Here is a 17414-nt window from a genome sequence, read left to right on the forward strand (position 1 = left end):
TATTATATTATGCCCCAAATAGCCTTAAATTGTACCTTTTAAGGAAAACAATGCTACGAAATTAGCAACCAACAAAGAACATTCCATTATTGTCCAAAGGAAAAGATTCCTTTCAGGGTGTGTGTGAGGGTGTGTACGTGTATACATTCTTCATCTGTCCTTTCTTCATTATTTTGTTGTTTTTGAAAAGCTAATCATTTGCTCAATGTTAAAATCTAAACTCTGGAAGCTCCATGAAATTATTTAGAAAAAACATTATCTGAGTTCACATCTATTTATTTATTTATTTATTTATTTATTTATTTATTTATTTATACTGGGGATTTGACCCAGGGGTATTTTACCACTGGGCTAAATCCCTGGCCCTTTTTGAGACAGGATCTCACTAAGTTGCAAAGGCTGGCCTGAACTTGCAATCCTCCTGCCTAAGCCTGCAGAGTCATTGAGATTACAGGTACAGGCATGTACCTATACATGTACAATGCTACAGGCATGTACCACTGTTCCTGGCTATTTAAAATAATAATAATTAATTATTTAATTTTGCTGTAGTGGAGATTGAGCCCAGTATGCTCTGAGCTACACCCTCAGTCCTTTTTCTTACTTTTTATTTTGAGACAGGGTTTTGTTAAATTGCTGAGGCCAGCCTTGAATTTGTGATACTCCTGTTGAGTAGTTGGGATCGCTGGCATGCACCACCACACCCGGTTTGGGTTCACTTTTAAATTTAGCAATCCTTTTAGGATCTTAGGTCAGCAGATTCTTTCAGTTATCACAGAGTACTGCTTCAAAAGGATGAAGTCTGTAAATTGCATCGGGGCAGTGGCACACTATTCTAATCCCAGCCACTCTGGAGGCTGAGAAAGAAGGATCCCAAGTTCTAATTGTTCCACCCTGAACAACTTGGTTAGACATCCACTTCAAAAAAAAAAAAAAAAAAAAAGGTAAATAAATAAGACTACTCAAATTTTAGATGAGATTTAAAGGGACTACTTATGAAAACTAGTTCTAAAAGGTACAATAATCAAATTGTGTTTAAGGTCTATTGGTAGCCTAGTAATTAACCTCGTACCCCCTAGAAGATAAGAACATAGTGGTTTTAGACAGCAATAGGCTCAAATCTTATAGATCACATCTTACTGGCTTTGTGATTGAGTGCCTCAATCTCAGTTTCTTGATTTGTAAAGTGGGAATGGTTTCCGTGTAGCTGCTATCATGTATAATAAAATAATATTCATGGCTAGCTGAAGTGGCACAGGTCTTAATCCCAGAGACTCAGGAGGCTGAGGCAGGAGGATCACAAGTTCAAGGCCAGTCTCAGCCACTTAGATCCTATCTCGATATAAAAAAATAAAAAGGCTTAGGAATACAGCTCAGTGGTAAAGCAGCCCTGATTCAATCCTTAGTACAGAAAACAATAATGACAACAATAACAACAATAATGTTGTCAGTAGCACATTGGTGCTTGACATTCATTGAGGATCAGATACTGTGTCTTCCTGTTCACATTCTACAGCAGAATTGTAGGAGCAGGCTGCACCATTGTTTGATACTTTCTATGTCTTATTTTACTTTTAAAATACTATGTAACTTTATGGTGCATTAGCACAAAGAAATAATTTCTTTGTTATTGTAAATTTTGAGTGCTTGTTCTTTTGTTAACTCAGCTATTTTAATGAGAAAATTGATAATTTATGTAAGAGAGTTTACCTTTTTGGATATAAAAAGCATTTTTTTTCTTTTCTTTCTTTCTTTTTTTTTTTTTTTTTTTTTTTTTTTTTACCTACCAGGAATAGAGTCTCCTGAGCGTTTGCTTGTTGTGGTATGAGGACATTAACCAGCAGTGTTTATTTAAAATACCTGGCAAATTTCCTTGAACTTCCCATTTTGAATAGACAGGAGACATAACACAAATGGTTTGTTTTGATACCCTGGATGTCTACATCTTTAAAATACAGGTTCTGAATAGAAAAATTCCCTGGTTCTCTTTTATGACTGCCATATGAGTGTTGTGTTTTAAAATTATTCCTCTCTAATGTTCCATAACATCATTTTCTTAGACTTCCATCTAAAGACTGATTTATGTATCTAAAGATCGCATTGATTTCCATCTACCTTAATTATAAATATAATATTCATAAATTTCTAAGCATAATAAAGGCTCAGGAAAAATGCGATATTGACAATAGAAGTTTCATGAAATGTCCTTGAAGTTTCCTTTCTACAAACAATGTAACCTCAAATCATAGATATGAGATATTTCGTTAGTCCAAAATGACCAAGTCACTCCCTAGTTGGACATTCTGTGCTTCACAAAATGCATTTTCTCTTTCAGAACTTTAGAAATAATGCAACATTTTGGAAGGACAATCTTACCTTTTACAGTACCTGATGGAAAGACTAAGTGGGCAGAAGAGAACCCCATGAAAATCTGATGGTGATTGATGAGTGACTTATGTATATGAAAGTTTGAAAAATATAAAGCTACTATGAGCACTAGAGGAAAAAGCTAAAACCTAGAAGCTGATTTCATTATTTTTTCCATGCCTCATTAAATAAGTTACACATTTTTTTCAAATAAGCAAATAAGCACTTTGATGTCACAAATATTTGTTAAGTGCCCAGAAAACAGTTAGGTAATGTGAGAATTTAATAGCTATAATTAAAACAAATGTACCGTGAATACTGACTTAAATCCTTTTTAAACATATGGGGATGGAAATAAATTAAAGAAAAGGGCTGGGGATGTAGCTAAGTGGTAGAGTGTTTGTCAAGAAATGCAACGTCCTGGGTTGGGATTGTAGCTGAGTGGTAGAGTGCTTGCCTAGCATACATGAGGCACTAGGTTTGATCCCCAGCACCACATAAATATAAACAAATAAAATAAAGGTATAAAAAATAAAATAACATTATTAAAAAAAAAAAGAAATGCAAGGTCTTGGGTTTGATCTTAAGTGCTGCCACAAATGAGTGTGTATGTGTGTGTGTGTGTGTGTGTGTGTGTGTGTGTGTGTCTGTTTACCTTTATAAAACAAAGGACTCCCACCCATAGAAACCTATATTGTCTTCCCAAAAGATATGGTCATGAAAGATTTCTATGTTGAGTTACTAGCACTAAACTAAAACTAAACATTCACCTACCCATTTCTTTTTATTGTCCCCAGTACTGTGGAACTCTACCAGGGTTGCTCTACCACTGAGCTACAACCTCAGGCCTATTTATTTATTTATGGTACTGGGGATTGAACTCAGGGGCACTTGACCACTGAGCTACATCCCCAGCATTATTTTGTATTTTATTTAGAGACAAGGTCTCACTGAGTTGCTTAGCACCTTGTGGTTGCTGAGGCTGGCTTTGAACTTAGGAACCTCCTGTCTCAGCCTCCAGAGCCACTGGGATTACAGGTGTGAACCACTGTGCCTGACCCCCTTTTATTTTTTATTTTAAATATTTGTACATTCTTGATAAATTGCAACCTTCCTGCCTCAGGGTGTGCTACTGTGCCTGGCCCATTCTTCAAAGTAGATTGTCAGTCAGTTATCAAAATTTTACGAAATTATTGATATTTTTTTATGATAACTTATTTTTTTTCCTCAAATGGAAGTTAGGTAAGAGAAAATAATTGTAAACCACAGCAGAGAAGAATTTTAAGTTAGAATTTAGGTTCTTCAATGAGATGATATTTCATTTCTGGATTTGTTCATTGAATATATATTCATATTTATATATACACATTCATATTTACATGTGTATTCATACACACAAATTTTTTCCCTCAGTACTGAGGATTGAACCTAGAGGCACTCTACCACTGAGCTACATCCCCAACCCTGCTAAATTGATAAGGCTGACCTTGAATTTACTATCTTCCTGCCTTAGTATCTGGAATTACAGGTGTGCACCACCTCAAACTAATATGTAAGGAATACTTACTTTATGTTCAGTGCTCTGAAAGGTATAGGGGGCTAAGATGATGGGCAAAGTAAACAAGAACTGTATTCTCATGGAGCATCCACTGTAGTATTAGAGAAGCAGAATAAATAAGTAGATGTATAGGCGAGCAACAATATTTCAAAAACTTAAACTGTACAGATTGAAGTAACATGGAGACTCTTTCTTCTTGGTTTATTGCTTTTTGCCCCTGGAATGCTTTCAATTTAAATTTATTGGCTAAATGCATCTGTTCCTAAAACTGTAGGTAAGAGAAAAAAGAGATAACATAAAAATTAAAATGTCATCAATCTGGCTTTAAGAGCAAAAGGAAATGGATACTTGGCTGAAGATTAAGTAAGAAAACAGTGGAGAAATTTTCAACAGTTACAGATTTAGCCAGCAGTTATGCCTGGACTAAGACTGTAAACAATTTGTACTTTTAAGTTCTCCAATTCTGTCATATTCATTAATCATATTTTACAATTATAGCATTGCCAAATCCATGCCCTTGAAGGTTTTTCTAAGCTTTCCCCCCTTTTTTTCTCGGTCCTCATCATTATTTAAATTTTATTTTTGTACTTTTTGAAGTTTTTATTTTATATTTATTTTTCCCTATTAGTCCAATTTGACCCCCTGTTCCCCCTGTTGGAGTTAATAGAAGCATGTTTTGGCAGATTATTTGGCCTATTTTCAGTCCAAAGCCCTCTCCACACCCCCACCCCATCTGGGGAATTGAGGATCATATCCATTGCCTTGAGCATGCTGGGCACGTACTCTATCAGTGAACATAGGCTCTCAGCCCTATTTTTGCAATTTTACATTAAGATAGCATCTCAAGGGGCTGGGTGAGCTAGTGTATACCTGTAATCCCAGTGGCTTGGGAGGCTGAGGCGGGAGGATTGAAAGTTCAAAGCCAGCTTCAGCAATTTAGGGAGGCCCTTTCTCAAAAAAAAATAAAAAAAAAATTTTTTTTTTTTTTTTAATGGTTGGGGAAGTTGCTCAGTGGTTAAGAGATCCTCTATTCAATTCCTGGAAGACAACAACAACAACAAAAGAGAGAAAAAGATAGGTTCTCATTGAGTTTCTGTGGGGGGGCTCAAACTTTGAATTCTCCTGCCTCAGCCTTCAGACTTGTTGGGATTAGAAATGTCCATCATCGGGCCTGGTTAGAATTCTTATCAACATTTTCAAGCACATTTTTTTGTTATGTTCTTACAGATATATAATACAATAGAGGTCTAGAGAATATATCAGCTAGGACCAAATAAAACACAAAAGATGGTTAAATTTAGTAGATTATGATTTATAGGCTGTTTCCATTAGAGTGATTTATTTTGTTAACATCATGTCTAATAACTTACTGAACACACATGGAAATGTTTTGGAAATAAGTTCAGTAAGCATTAGGAGTAAATGTGGAATGCTTTATTTTGTCCATTATTGACTCTAGGGTCCATTGTGTTTTTTGTTTGTTTGTTTGGTTTTGGTATTGGGTATTGAACCCAGAAGTGGTTATTCTTCTGAGCTGTATTCCAAGTTCTTTTTAAACTTTTAATTTGAGACAGGGTCTCACTAAGTTGTCTCGGCTGGCTTGATTTGCAGTTATTTCACCTTAGCCTCTGGAGTAGCTGGAATTACAAGTGTGCATCCTTGTACTCAGCTTCTTTCAGTTTTCTTAAGAGAAAAAGCCAGAGACAGAAAGGAAACAATATATGAATTGATTTGCATTAAAGACCAGGAGACGGTAGGTAGGACTGTGACAGCACTGGTTGATGCTGAGAATTAGGTGGATGGGTATAAGTTGTGGGGAAGATCTCACTTTTATCTTCTTTGTTGAATTTTGAATCATGGGAATGTTTTAACTTTTGAAAAACAAGCATGCAAAACATTAGAAATAAAGTCACCTTTATTAGCCAAAAATTAAACCATTAGTGTGTACTTAAAACTTAAGACTCAAATTATCTTCTAAAATGCAGACCTTAAAACTTAATTTTATAGCATGAGATAGAACCGTTAATACATAAATCTTGACTTTGACATTTCCTAAGGCTCTTGAAGAGAACTTCTCATCCTGTATGTTTGACTTTAGAGTGTCTCACCTGATTTTCCTTTAGGAGTTAATAATTCAAAACGATGAAATTTGTGTAACTGTAAAGGTAGAAAACACCCCTTTATATTTCAAATGATTTCCAGATTTTGGGTCTTGCCAAGATTGTACCCATCTCAAGGGGATAGATAACATGCGATTCTCAATCAGCAGGCTCCATCATTAGGAGCTCATGATGGTTCCCAAGTGCATTCATTTCTACCCAGGACACTGTTACCTGAGGACACACAGAAGGTGTCTGGATATGTGTAGCAGGAGTCAGACATTTTACTTGCTCCTATCATGACCCTATACTTACGTAGGAGACCAACGTTCCACATTCACACAATACTACGTGCCCCACCTCCACATAGCAGGGCTACATGCAGGATTTGGAGAGAAACTGAGGAGATAATATCATGGAGCGAATCTGGTAGTGGGAGAGAAGCAGGCAGCAGAGAAAAGGAATGAATGGGTGGTGCACCGTTTTCCTTAAAGCTGGAGGATCTGAATGAATGAAAAGTATGTTCTTCCACTTACTCCGCATTTTTTTGTGTGTCAACTCTGTTTAAATCTGATGTCCCAGGGACAAGCTAAAGAGTCATAGTTTATCTGAGACAAAAATCTGACGACAGGATATCATTCTAACTTGATGCTGGATTTGTTGACATTTGAGACAAAGCCCTGGAACTTATATCTAAATAGAAGTGTCACCATATTTTAATTTAACTGATAAAGTTATGGTCAGGGTGGAAATGCCGTCTGTGTGGTTGAAACTACAGGCTGTTTCCCAGGAAGTTTGTCTTCTAAACTTTGATGATGATCTTGTTTGGAAGAAATAAAACAGGCCCTGAGAGGAGAGTGAAGATTCACACACCAAGTGAGGTGGGGAAGGAACGCAGGCTCCGGACACTCCAAAAACAACAAAATCTCCTTTTTTTTTTTTTTTTTTTTTTTTGGTGAAACAATGTGCTTTGAGGAAAAAAAAAATGATATTAGGCAAATCCAGTGACTCATATTGCCTCAACAATCTTATTATGTATAGATCTACTTATATAATATTGCCTTTAAAAATGAGAGAGAAGCCACCAGGGGTGGTAGCACACACCTGTAATCCCAGCAACTCTGGAGGCTGAGGCAGGAGGATGGCAAGTTCAAAGCCAGCCTCAACAACTCAGCTAGGCACTGAGCAACTTAGCAAAATTCTGTCTCAAAATGAAAAATAAAAAGGGCTGAGGCTGTGGTTGTGGCTCAGTGGTTAAGTGCCCCTGAGTTCAATACCTGATACAAAAGTTGGGAGGAGGGAAAAACAGCCCCCTCCCAAAAAAAAAATTAAAAAGAAAAAACTCTCAACATATCTTTAGTTTTTGCTCAGAAGTATATAAGTGATATTTCATTTTATTTCCACGGAAATAACATGTGCTTCATTTACTTACATACTTCAGATTTTATGAAGGCTATTGGGACAAAAGACTTCACCTTTTGGGATCTTCTCTCTGGTGAAAATTCTACCTCTGGAGACAATGGAGTAGTTACTTATCAAACACAGAGTTGGCTTAATCCCACACTAATCATGCTTCTCAGTGTGGTAACCAGATGAGGAAGTGATGTCAGTGTGGTGTGAGAGGACATGCAAATCTGTGGTTAGGTCTGCAGATAGCCTTGTGGAGTTCAGGTGCCCAATTTCCAGTATTTGTTTTCCGTACCCTTCTGACATCTTCTTGTCTAGAATATGAGGCATTTACTGATTCTACTTCTGGGAATACATTTGGAGATCCCACCCGGAAATGACAAAAGTTCACAAAGATAATTAGGGGACTGAAGTTGACTGCTAGACACTTTGTCAATGGATTCTGTTTGGAAGCAAATCTTGTACTAGAATTAAGGCTGCTATGTTCTGTATATAATAAGATAAAGACTCATTGAGCTGAAAGGAACTTTTAAACCTAGTTTAAAACATTTTATAGATGAAGAAAAGAAAACTTGGTCTAAGTAATTATGTCACTGTGAAATTTAAGCCTTTAGTTTAAATCCTACATTTTGTATCTACCTACACAATGGCTTGCCATGTTTGCTTTTTTGTTTGCTTTTTTGGTGGTATGGGGGATTGAACATGGGCACTGTGCCATTGATTTATAACCCCAGTCCTCTGCCCTGTTCTTGGTACAAGGGATAAAACCCAGGGGTGCTTAACCACTGAGCCACATCCCCAGCCCTTTTTATATTTTACTTTGAGAAAGGTTTCATTAAGTAGCTTAGGACCTTGCTAAATTGCTGAGGCTGACTTTGAACTTACCATCCTCCTGCCTCAGGCTCTGGAGCCCCTGGGATTACAGGCATGCACCAACGCACCGGGCTCCTTTTTATTTTTTATTTTGAGTTGCCATCACAATCATAATCAGTTAAGTTCCTCTAAAAAGGGAGGCAAAGAGAAGTTGAATAATGAGAACATCATCCTGTACATGGGGTACCGGTGCTGCTCCAGCACCCCAGGAGGCAAAGGGTTTTGAGATTTCCAGTGCTCCCTTCCTTGTTTATTCCTACAGCAAACATTCATAGCCTATGTCAAGTTGAGACTCTCTTTTTTCTTAACAACTTGAAAAGACTGAACATGTCATCACAAATCTGACTGCTTAAAGTGCTGAATGTAGATAGGCTTAGAATTTCCCCTGAGCTATGGCAGGATAAGGTATTTTTTGACTTCACATGACAAGGGCTAATGATAGTTTTCTTTCTTGACTCATCTTTTGAACATTACCAACATTTTAACCCCAGATTACAACTTTATTTTACCACAAGTTCAAGCACTATGAATAAGAACTGCAGAGGCAAGGGCAGAAAAAGCCACAGATATGGTTCTGGCTTGTGATGTCCTAGATTTCTCTTAAGCATATTAACTATTGCAAGATAAAGGTCAGCAAAATTGAAGAGAGGAACCACAAAATTGCTGGATTTCAACTCTCATCATGACTTTGAAGGAATGGGGGGAAAATAATATATGTCCATTATTATTTTAGTTGTAGATTTTATTTCACTTCGTTTCTGAACACCACAAAAGATCTGCTGAAAGCTATCAATAGTTACTCCATACTTTCCTTATCATACTGTTTATAACATTTTATTGATTAATCATATGATTAATATTTTATTCTTTTTTCTCTCTATAAATCATCTGAGGGAGGGAACTATGATGCTATTGTTCAGTGCTATATTCCCAACAAAATTAAAATATGGTACCCTTCCTCAAAAATAACTAAGAATTTCAAGACAACAGGGTACATGCCTGTGACTCTGGTGCTGCTGGTGTGTAATAAGCACTCAATAAGAATCTATTCACTGAGTGACTTAGTATTCTGAATGAATACATCTTTTGTTCTGAAGACTAAAAATTGTATACTACTGATGATATTAGAGCTATACTACCAGATGCTTTTTCAATAACCACTGTCAAATCTTCCTACCTTTAGTAATAATATTTAATAATAGAGCCGATGGTTTGCAACTGGCTTGACTACTGTCTTCCAATTACTTTGGCTGCATTGAATTTAAACCCTGAAAGACCCAAATTAATATACAAAGAAATATAAATCTACATCTTTTAAAAATTATTGTTATAGATACAGTGCCTTAGTTATATTAAAATAATACAGAATAAGAAAGCACAGTTGCAAAACTACTCTGCTTTGTATCTGGGAAGTTTCAAACCACTGATGTAGACCAGACTACCTTAGAAAGAATAATAGCTTGAAGCTGAAATTTACTCAGTACTTCACAAATCAATGACAAATAAGTTTCTCCACTCAGTCCCCTACAAAGTATTTTTCCTCAATTGGAGGGATACACTTGAACTTTTCCAGAAATGACCTGATTCTGGAGCTGTCAGAGGAAACTTCTTTGGAAATTACCACATCCATCTGTAGTAATAGGCTAACCTGGTTCATGTAGGAAAATGAATTTTTAAAAATAAGCTTCATCTTCATTCTTTTGCTGTGAAACACCAAGTAATTTAATAATAGAGCCGATGGTTTGCCTGAGTTAAATCCTATAGGACTTCGTTTTCTCCAGTGAAGTTTGTCATCACATGTCAGTCCCAAGAACCTTTAGATGTGTTCCATGCTATTTTTTTCATCCTTCATATGACTAATTATTATTTTCCTTCCTCATTTTTCTTTAAAATGTGTCATGGGAGTGGAAACTATGTGGATATTCTAAAACTCAGCCTGCCCTCAGAAGCCTGATAGAAAGAGAACAATCTTTGGAGAAGGAAATTTGTATTTGAATCTCACTTTTACCACTTTTTTTTTCCCTGTGTTCTTTTGAAAATTTATTTAATTTCTCAGGATCTCAGTTTATTTTCTATAAAGTGGAGAGGATGCTTCCCTGGCAATGTTTGTTTTAAGGTGCATGGTGGGGTTGGTGCAATAGCTTAGCGGTAGAACAACTGCCTAGCATGTGTGAGGCCCTGGATTCCACCCCCAGCACTGCAAACAAATAAATGGATATAACTAGAAAGATTCCTGATGATAGAGGCAAGTCGAATGATACCTGATAACTATTTAATACTTGGTAGATGTTATGATGGTGGTGAAGAAGTCTCATTTTTATGTATAAGTTTTATAAAGTATTTTTTTCTCATTTTCAAAGTAATACACACTCATCATAGAAGAATGCTTTTAAAAACACAAACAGCACACGCTATCTAGATGTCACATAGTCATTAGCATGTTGAAAAAAATAAAAAAGGCAAAGGAGATTTATAGAGAGATTCTTAAACATTCAACCCTTGACTTTTTATTTTCCATATTTTTGTGATATTGGAGATTGAACCCAGAACCTTGCATGCCAGGCTACTGCTTTACCACTGAGCTACCCCAAGCCCTTTTTCAAAAATTTTATGTTAAGACAGGATCTTGCACAATTGCTCAGGCTGACCTTGAACTTGCCATCCTCCTGCCTCAGCTTCCAGAGTAACTGGAATTATAAGAGTGTGCCACTGCACCTGGTGTCTTTTGACTTCTTGAGGCAAAAGAGTTTTGGAATTCAAAACAATTGCTAAAGAGAGAAAAGATGTGGCTATAGCAACTCAGGCTGCTTTATTGCAATGAGTAGAGAGTAACTTCTGTTTGTTCAGGTCCAGACAGAGGCTTTGGGTCATAGAAACACAGATGAGCTGTTGGACCAGGTAAGAAATGTAGTTACTCACCCTTTAATAGTTTGCAAATTGAGTACAATGAACATTGTTACACTCACATGTATTATTTTATATCATGAGTTAACTCCTTATAGTTTAATGTTTGACAGTGAAAAGCACAAGAATGAGAAGTTTGCTGGGCATACTGTTCATCCGAACTGCTCTTTAATGTAAACTTTCATTCCTAGCAAAATAACAGAAGTCATAAGAGAGAAGCATCAATGACTTGAAGAGGAAACAGACCTTACCAGTAAGTCTGAAAGGACAAGGAATAGCTGGGACCCCAGCTGTGCACCCTCATCCCCTGCAGTAGTGGATTCTAATTTGACTGTAAGAGCCTCTAAGCTACATGCTTTCCAGGAAGGAAAGCACTGCCACAGCTAACTGTGGAGAACAGAGGACACTTTCCTAAAGAGATCTGGAAAGCTCTGAGTCACAAGAATTAGTCAGAGCCTCAGCATTGATGCAAGCATTGATTTGGGCACATTGGTAACCTGTTCTGTAGGTCTTTATGGAAAGTGACTTAATGATATGTTGCCACCTGCTATTTGGGGGATCTATCCAGTGTTGAACAATTTATATGCAACATATTGACCAGGTTAATTTTATTCTTTCTCCATACTAGAGATTGAATCCAGCAGCACCTTGTTCTTGAACTACACTCCCAGCCCTTTTATTATTGTTATTATTATTTAGGATGAGGCAGGGTCTTACGAAATGGCAGATACTTGTGATCCTCCTGGCTCAGCCTCCTGGGTTGCTGGCAGGTTAAACTTAAGTTTGTTTTTTTGTTTGTGTGATGATTAGTAGTGACAGTAATTTTATTTTAGTCACCATTACCCACATTATGTTGTATTAACAGTGACAGCAACTATTACTAGCCTTAATCTGAAGCAGGGCTTAACAATATGGAAACCGTATACATATTGGAAAGGAACTAATAACGTAATGATAATCTAACAGATAATTTAACAATGTTAATTGATAAAACTCTGTCCTACTGACTGATTACCTAGCTGAAAGGAGAACAATACAACAATAAAGAACCAAACTGGACAGCTCAACTCAAGTTACTGAATAATTTTTTTGCTTTCTAAATCCAAAATTTGAGTGAAAATATTATGACTGCTTCCACACTGTATTTGAAAAATGAAATCTGATTTGGTAAAGCAGCAATTTTTTCCATATATCCAGCTTTAAATCAAAGAATTGAATGTGATCAAATCAGCATTATATCAAAAGAATGACCAGAACATGATCACATATTCCAACTCTCTGGTCTTTTTGTTTGTTTGTTTCATTTTGTTTTTATTTTTAAAACAATCTAGGGTTTGGGGTGAGAGGTAGAGACTAGATAGTTGGTGTGTTTCATGTGTTTCATTGAAGGGATCTATTAACCAGCCCAGAGGCCCTGAGAGCAGGAAATTACTGGTGGATATTAAAGTTGTAACACTGGATGGGACCACCAGAAGAGTAGAGGTTGGAGAGAAGAGCAACCAGTGAAGGAGACCAACAAGTGAAGAATGAGTGTGGGTGGTGGAAACCAGGTGAAAAAAATAATAAAACAAAATAATAAACAGTGTTTGCCAAGAGGAAATTGCTCACTGGGTGAAATACTGTGGACAGGGCAAGAAAGATTAGGAGGGGGGATTGGCCGCTGATGCTTACTCCTCTTCTTTATATGTGTGTGTGTGTGTATGTGTGTGTGTATGTACACACACACATATATATATAAAGAATACACACACACATACACACACATATTCTTCTTAGTTGTAAATATTTGCTACTTTGTTATGTGGTGCTGAACTTTGAACCCAGTGCCTCACACATGCTAGGCAAGCGCTCTACCACTGAGCTGCAATCCTAGCCCCCTGATTCTTACTCTTGAAATGCTCATTTAACCCATTTTCAGGTGAGGAAAGAAAATCCTAGAGAAGAGAAACAACTCCCCTGAGGCTCTCTGTTCTTATAGTTGTCAAAATTTAGAACTATTTCAAGCCAGATGCAGTGGTGCATGCCCATAATCCCAGCAGCTTGGGAAGCTGAGGCAGGAGGACTGCAAATCCAAATCCAGCTTCAGGAAAAGCGAGGCCCTAAGCATCTCATTGAGACCCGGTCTCTAAATAAAATACAAAACAGGGCTGAGGAGGTGGCTCAGTGGTCATATGCCCTGAGTTTAATCCCTGGTACATGCCACCCACCACCCAAAAAATTTAGAGTTATCTTATACCTTGAAAATGACTCAACCTACTGTCAAGTACTATATACTTTAACTTTTAAGAATATATTTCACATTTTTGCTTTGCCACATGTTGTACTGCACTTTTTTTTCACTCTCCTTAGTATTCCCTTTTATTATATTCCAGAGGACTTTGAAACCTGATAAAGATGATGGGCAACAGCATAATTAAATGAACAATGTGGGAGCCCTCTGAGGGTTGAGCCATAAAAAGGAACTGTAGTGATTTATTGCTCCACAGAGTTTGTTCTCATAGATTCATTGTGTATCTTACCATGTAGTGTTCAGAAATCACTACCAGTAAAAGTTAGGATATAATCTGTAGTTGACCTTTTATAAAGATAATGACAGATAAAACAATGTGGTCTTGAATTCTTTGCTAGTTAAAATAGTCGTAATTTGTAAACATAAACCAACTAAACTTGACTTTATTGTTTTAGGCAAAAAAAAAAAATCTTATCTATTGTATTTTGGAGTGTTCCTTGTATTTTTTTCTGAAATAGAACTGCTAGTTAAATGAGAGCTCAGGGAGAGTTGGCTTTCCAAGGGAGAATTAGAAAGCCTTTTAAAGAGTTCAAGAAAGCATTTGCTACTTTGGATCAAGCAGTGTTTGTTGTCTGTTAGAAGTACATTTATTCTCTCGTTTGTTGTTGAATGTTTTCCTTTTTTATTGAATTGTGAGGATGTGACCACAGAGAATTTTTGCTGGGCAGGGAGGAGAGCTTCCCAATATAATTGAACAGAAGATTTTTTTTCAGCCTTTATAAGAGAATATGAGTCTGTTTTATTTATTATTTATTTTATCACAGTAGTTGAAAATTCTTCAACAGATTAATTGTCTCTACCTCGAACTAGAATCAGTTGCCTACTGATTTGCCTGGATGATGTTCTCAATTCTGGTTTGTTTTTTTCATTCCACTGGGCAAACATCTGCAGGGCATTCTTGATGGCATCATAGTGATTACTGAGCTCTACCCTATTAGAAATACAACCAGTTTTCAACTCATGAAAGTCTATAAAAGCCACTTTTTTAGAAGTCTCTAAACTTTGGAACTATTCAATGATACTGTATTTTTGCCAGCAATAAACAATATATATTTTTTTAATGTAAAGGGCAAGGTATTGAACAGACACTTCACAGAAGAAGAAATACATAATCAATCAATAAATATATGAAAAAATGTTCAACTTCACTAGTAATGAGAGAAATGCAAATCAAAACTACTCTAAGATTTCATCTCACTTCAATCAGAATGGCAATCATCAAGAATATAAGCAACAATAAATGTTGGCGAGGATGTGGGGGAAAAAGGTACACTTATACATTGCTGGTGGCACTGCAAATTGGTGCAGCCAGTCTGAAAAGCAATATGAAAATTCCTCGGAAAACTGGGATTGGAAGCACCATTTGACCCAGCTATCCCACTCATTGGTTTATATCTAAAGGACTTAAAATCAGTATACTAAAAATTCATTAAATTTCATTTAGATTAATACAATTTAACAAAGTCAATTTAAATAACATTTAATATAGATTAAATCATTTAATACTAACTATATAATATAATAAAAATATTAATAAAATTAATTTTAATAAAAATCCTCTTAGTGGTTTTAGAAACTACAGGTGTCAGAGAAATATTAGCTATATATTCTACTTTTGTCTGCTCTCTCATTTTGCCTAACTTAAGCTAGAAACTTTTGTTTATCTTTTATCTTAATTTACCAAGATAAAAATGGGAAGACAAAACACCCAGTAGCTACACACATCAGCTTTTCCTTTGTTTTTTCTAAATTTTGCCTTAACATTTACATTATTTTATCCAGTATCCAGGTATTTTCTTATGTTTTTATGTTAAAAGCATATGCCATTTGATTTCAATCTCTTTTCAAATACATATATCTAAATCCCTGTTGCTTCTGCCATACTCACCAGGTGACTTTTATAGTATTTTAATTTAATTCCATCTTGATTTTTGCTTTAATCTAACAATTATTTGGAATTGTTTCTATGGCCCTAATTTCATTGTATATGGAATTTTTTTTTTTTTGAGGAGTCAAAATTCTTCTAATTTTAGATGCACAAGGAATTACAGCCTGTGTGATAACACCTTTACGGAATTGGCTGGCGTTTTCATTGTGGTTTAGGGCATGGCAAATTTTGGTGGCTGTAGCCTGTGTGTTTGAACATGATATGTAGTTTTTGTGTGCATGGTACAACTTCTTGGTATAGCTACTCAGTCAGGCTTCTTAAGTGCATTACACAGCTCTTCTCTATCCCTCCCTGCTTGTTGGTGGTTCCTTGTTTGGGTTCTGAGAGAGGGATGTTCAGTTTATGCCTTTTATTCTGCAGGGTTTCCCATGTTTTTGCTCTATGTACCCCACTGTGTGGTACCCCAGATAACTATCTTATTGTTGTCCTGTGCTCTGTGATCCCTGGTATGTAATACTGAAAGCATGAAGCAGCCTGTTACTACGTTCTATATTTGCTTTTGTCTTTTGAACTTGATCTACTCTTTCATAATCTATTTTTGTGTTCAGTCCTTGAAATTCTCATTCTTATTTTGGATCACTGAGCATTTCAAATGTCCTTTTCTAATTTCTATGAGGATTTGGTGGTAGGAGGAGAAAGAGAAGTGAAATATGCTCATTTTCCGCCTTTAAGATTGAACTTCAAATCTTAGTGTAGTTTTGATTTTCACTTCTCTAAGTGCTAGTGATGATGAGCATATTTGCATATATTTGTTGATTAATTTTATATCATCTTGGGAGAAGCGTCTGTTCAGGTCCGTGGCCCATTTATTGAATGGGTTATTTTATTTATTTATTTATTTATTTATTTATTTATTTATTTATTTATTTTGTGTGTGTGTGTGTGTGTGTGTGTTTGTATTTAGATTTGTGAGTTCTTTCTATACCTTAGAGATTAGTGCTCTATCTGATGTGTGATGGGGCAAAAATTTTCTCCCAAGATGTAGGATCTCTATTCACCTCCCAGATTGTTTGTTTTGTGGAGAAGAAACTTTTTTAGTTTGAATCTATCTCATTTATTGATACTTGATTTTAATTCTTGTGCTATAGGAGTCTTATTAAGGAATTTTGGGACTAATCCCATATGATTGGAATTAGGGCCTACTTTTTCTTCTGTTACATGCAAGCTCTCTGGTTTTATTCCTAGGCCCTTGATTCATTTGAGTGGAGTTTTGTGCATGGTGAGAGAGAGGGGTTTAATTGCACCTCACTCCAGTTAGAATGTCAGCGATTTTTGAAAATGGCAGCTATTATGAAGACAACAACAATAAGTGTTGGTGAGGATTTCAGGAAAAATGTACACTCCTACACGGTCGGTGGGACTGTAGATTGGTGCAGCCAATATGGAAAGCAGTTTGGAGATTCCTTGGAAATTTGGGAATAGAACCACCATTTGACCTAGCTATCCCTCTTTTTGGTCTATACCTAAAGGACTCAAAAACTGCATACTACAGGGACACAGCCACATCAATGTTTATAGCAGCAAAATTCACATTAGCTAAATTGTGGAAACAACTTAGTAGATGAATGCATAGAAAATGTGGCATTTATACACAATTAATATTACTCAGATACTTACCCTCTCGCTCAGTCCAGGAGACGCGAGTGCCCTTCACTACCTCTGTCAGAGCCTGGTTCCGACAGCTGGTGCCTCGGAGAGGACAGGCTGATCCTGCCTGCCTCCCGTGTACCCTTTGTCACAGGGAGCGACATTAATGTGAGACCAAATAAAATCCAGTGATAGACATTAATAGAATATCTCAAAAAAGTATTTAATAAAAAGGCTAGCAAATACAGGGTCTTTAATGAAACTTTAATAAAATTTATGAGACAAGGAAACTGAAAGCACAATATTTTCTTAGGAACTTTTCTGTTTGGTGTTATTCTTTACAGTATAGAAGCTTTTCCTAAGAATGCAGGGAGTATGAAA

At 36.3% G+C, this 17414-nt stretch overlaps 1 long non-coding RNA gene and 1 pseudogene across 3 annotated transcripts in view; both read left to right on the forward strand.

Annotated features, from left to right (window-relative positions):
• The window catches only part of LOC308653305 (heat shock factor protein 2-like), a 174435-nt pseudogene that overhangs the window by 19852 nt on the left and 137169 nt on the right, over positions 1-17414 (forward strand). The window lies entirely within an intron of this gene.
• On the forward strand, positions 5976-11856 carry LOC308653316. 2 transcript variants are annotated; one of them, XR_014023036.1, is made up of 3 exons: positions 5976-6007; positions 11152-11202; positions 11400-11856. It is a non-coding gene; the product is annotated as an uncharacterized lncRNA (long non-coding RNA). The 2 variants fall into 2 exon arrangements; XR_014023037.1 differs by lacking the exon at positions 11152-11202.

The sequence above is a fragment of the Spermophilus citellus genome, assembly GCF_964194105.1.
Source record: "Spermophilus citellus genome assembly, chromosome: 1".
Classification (NCBI taxonomy): Eukaryota; Metazoa; Chordata; class Mammalia; order Rodentia; family Sciuridae; genus Spermophilus; species Spermophilus citellus.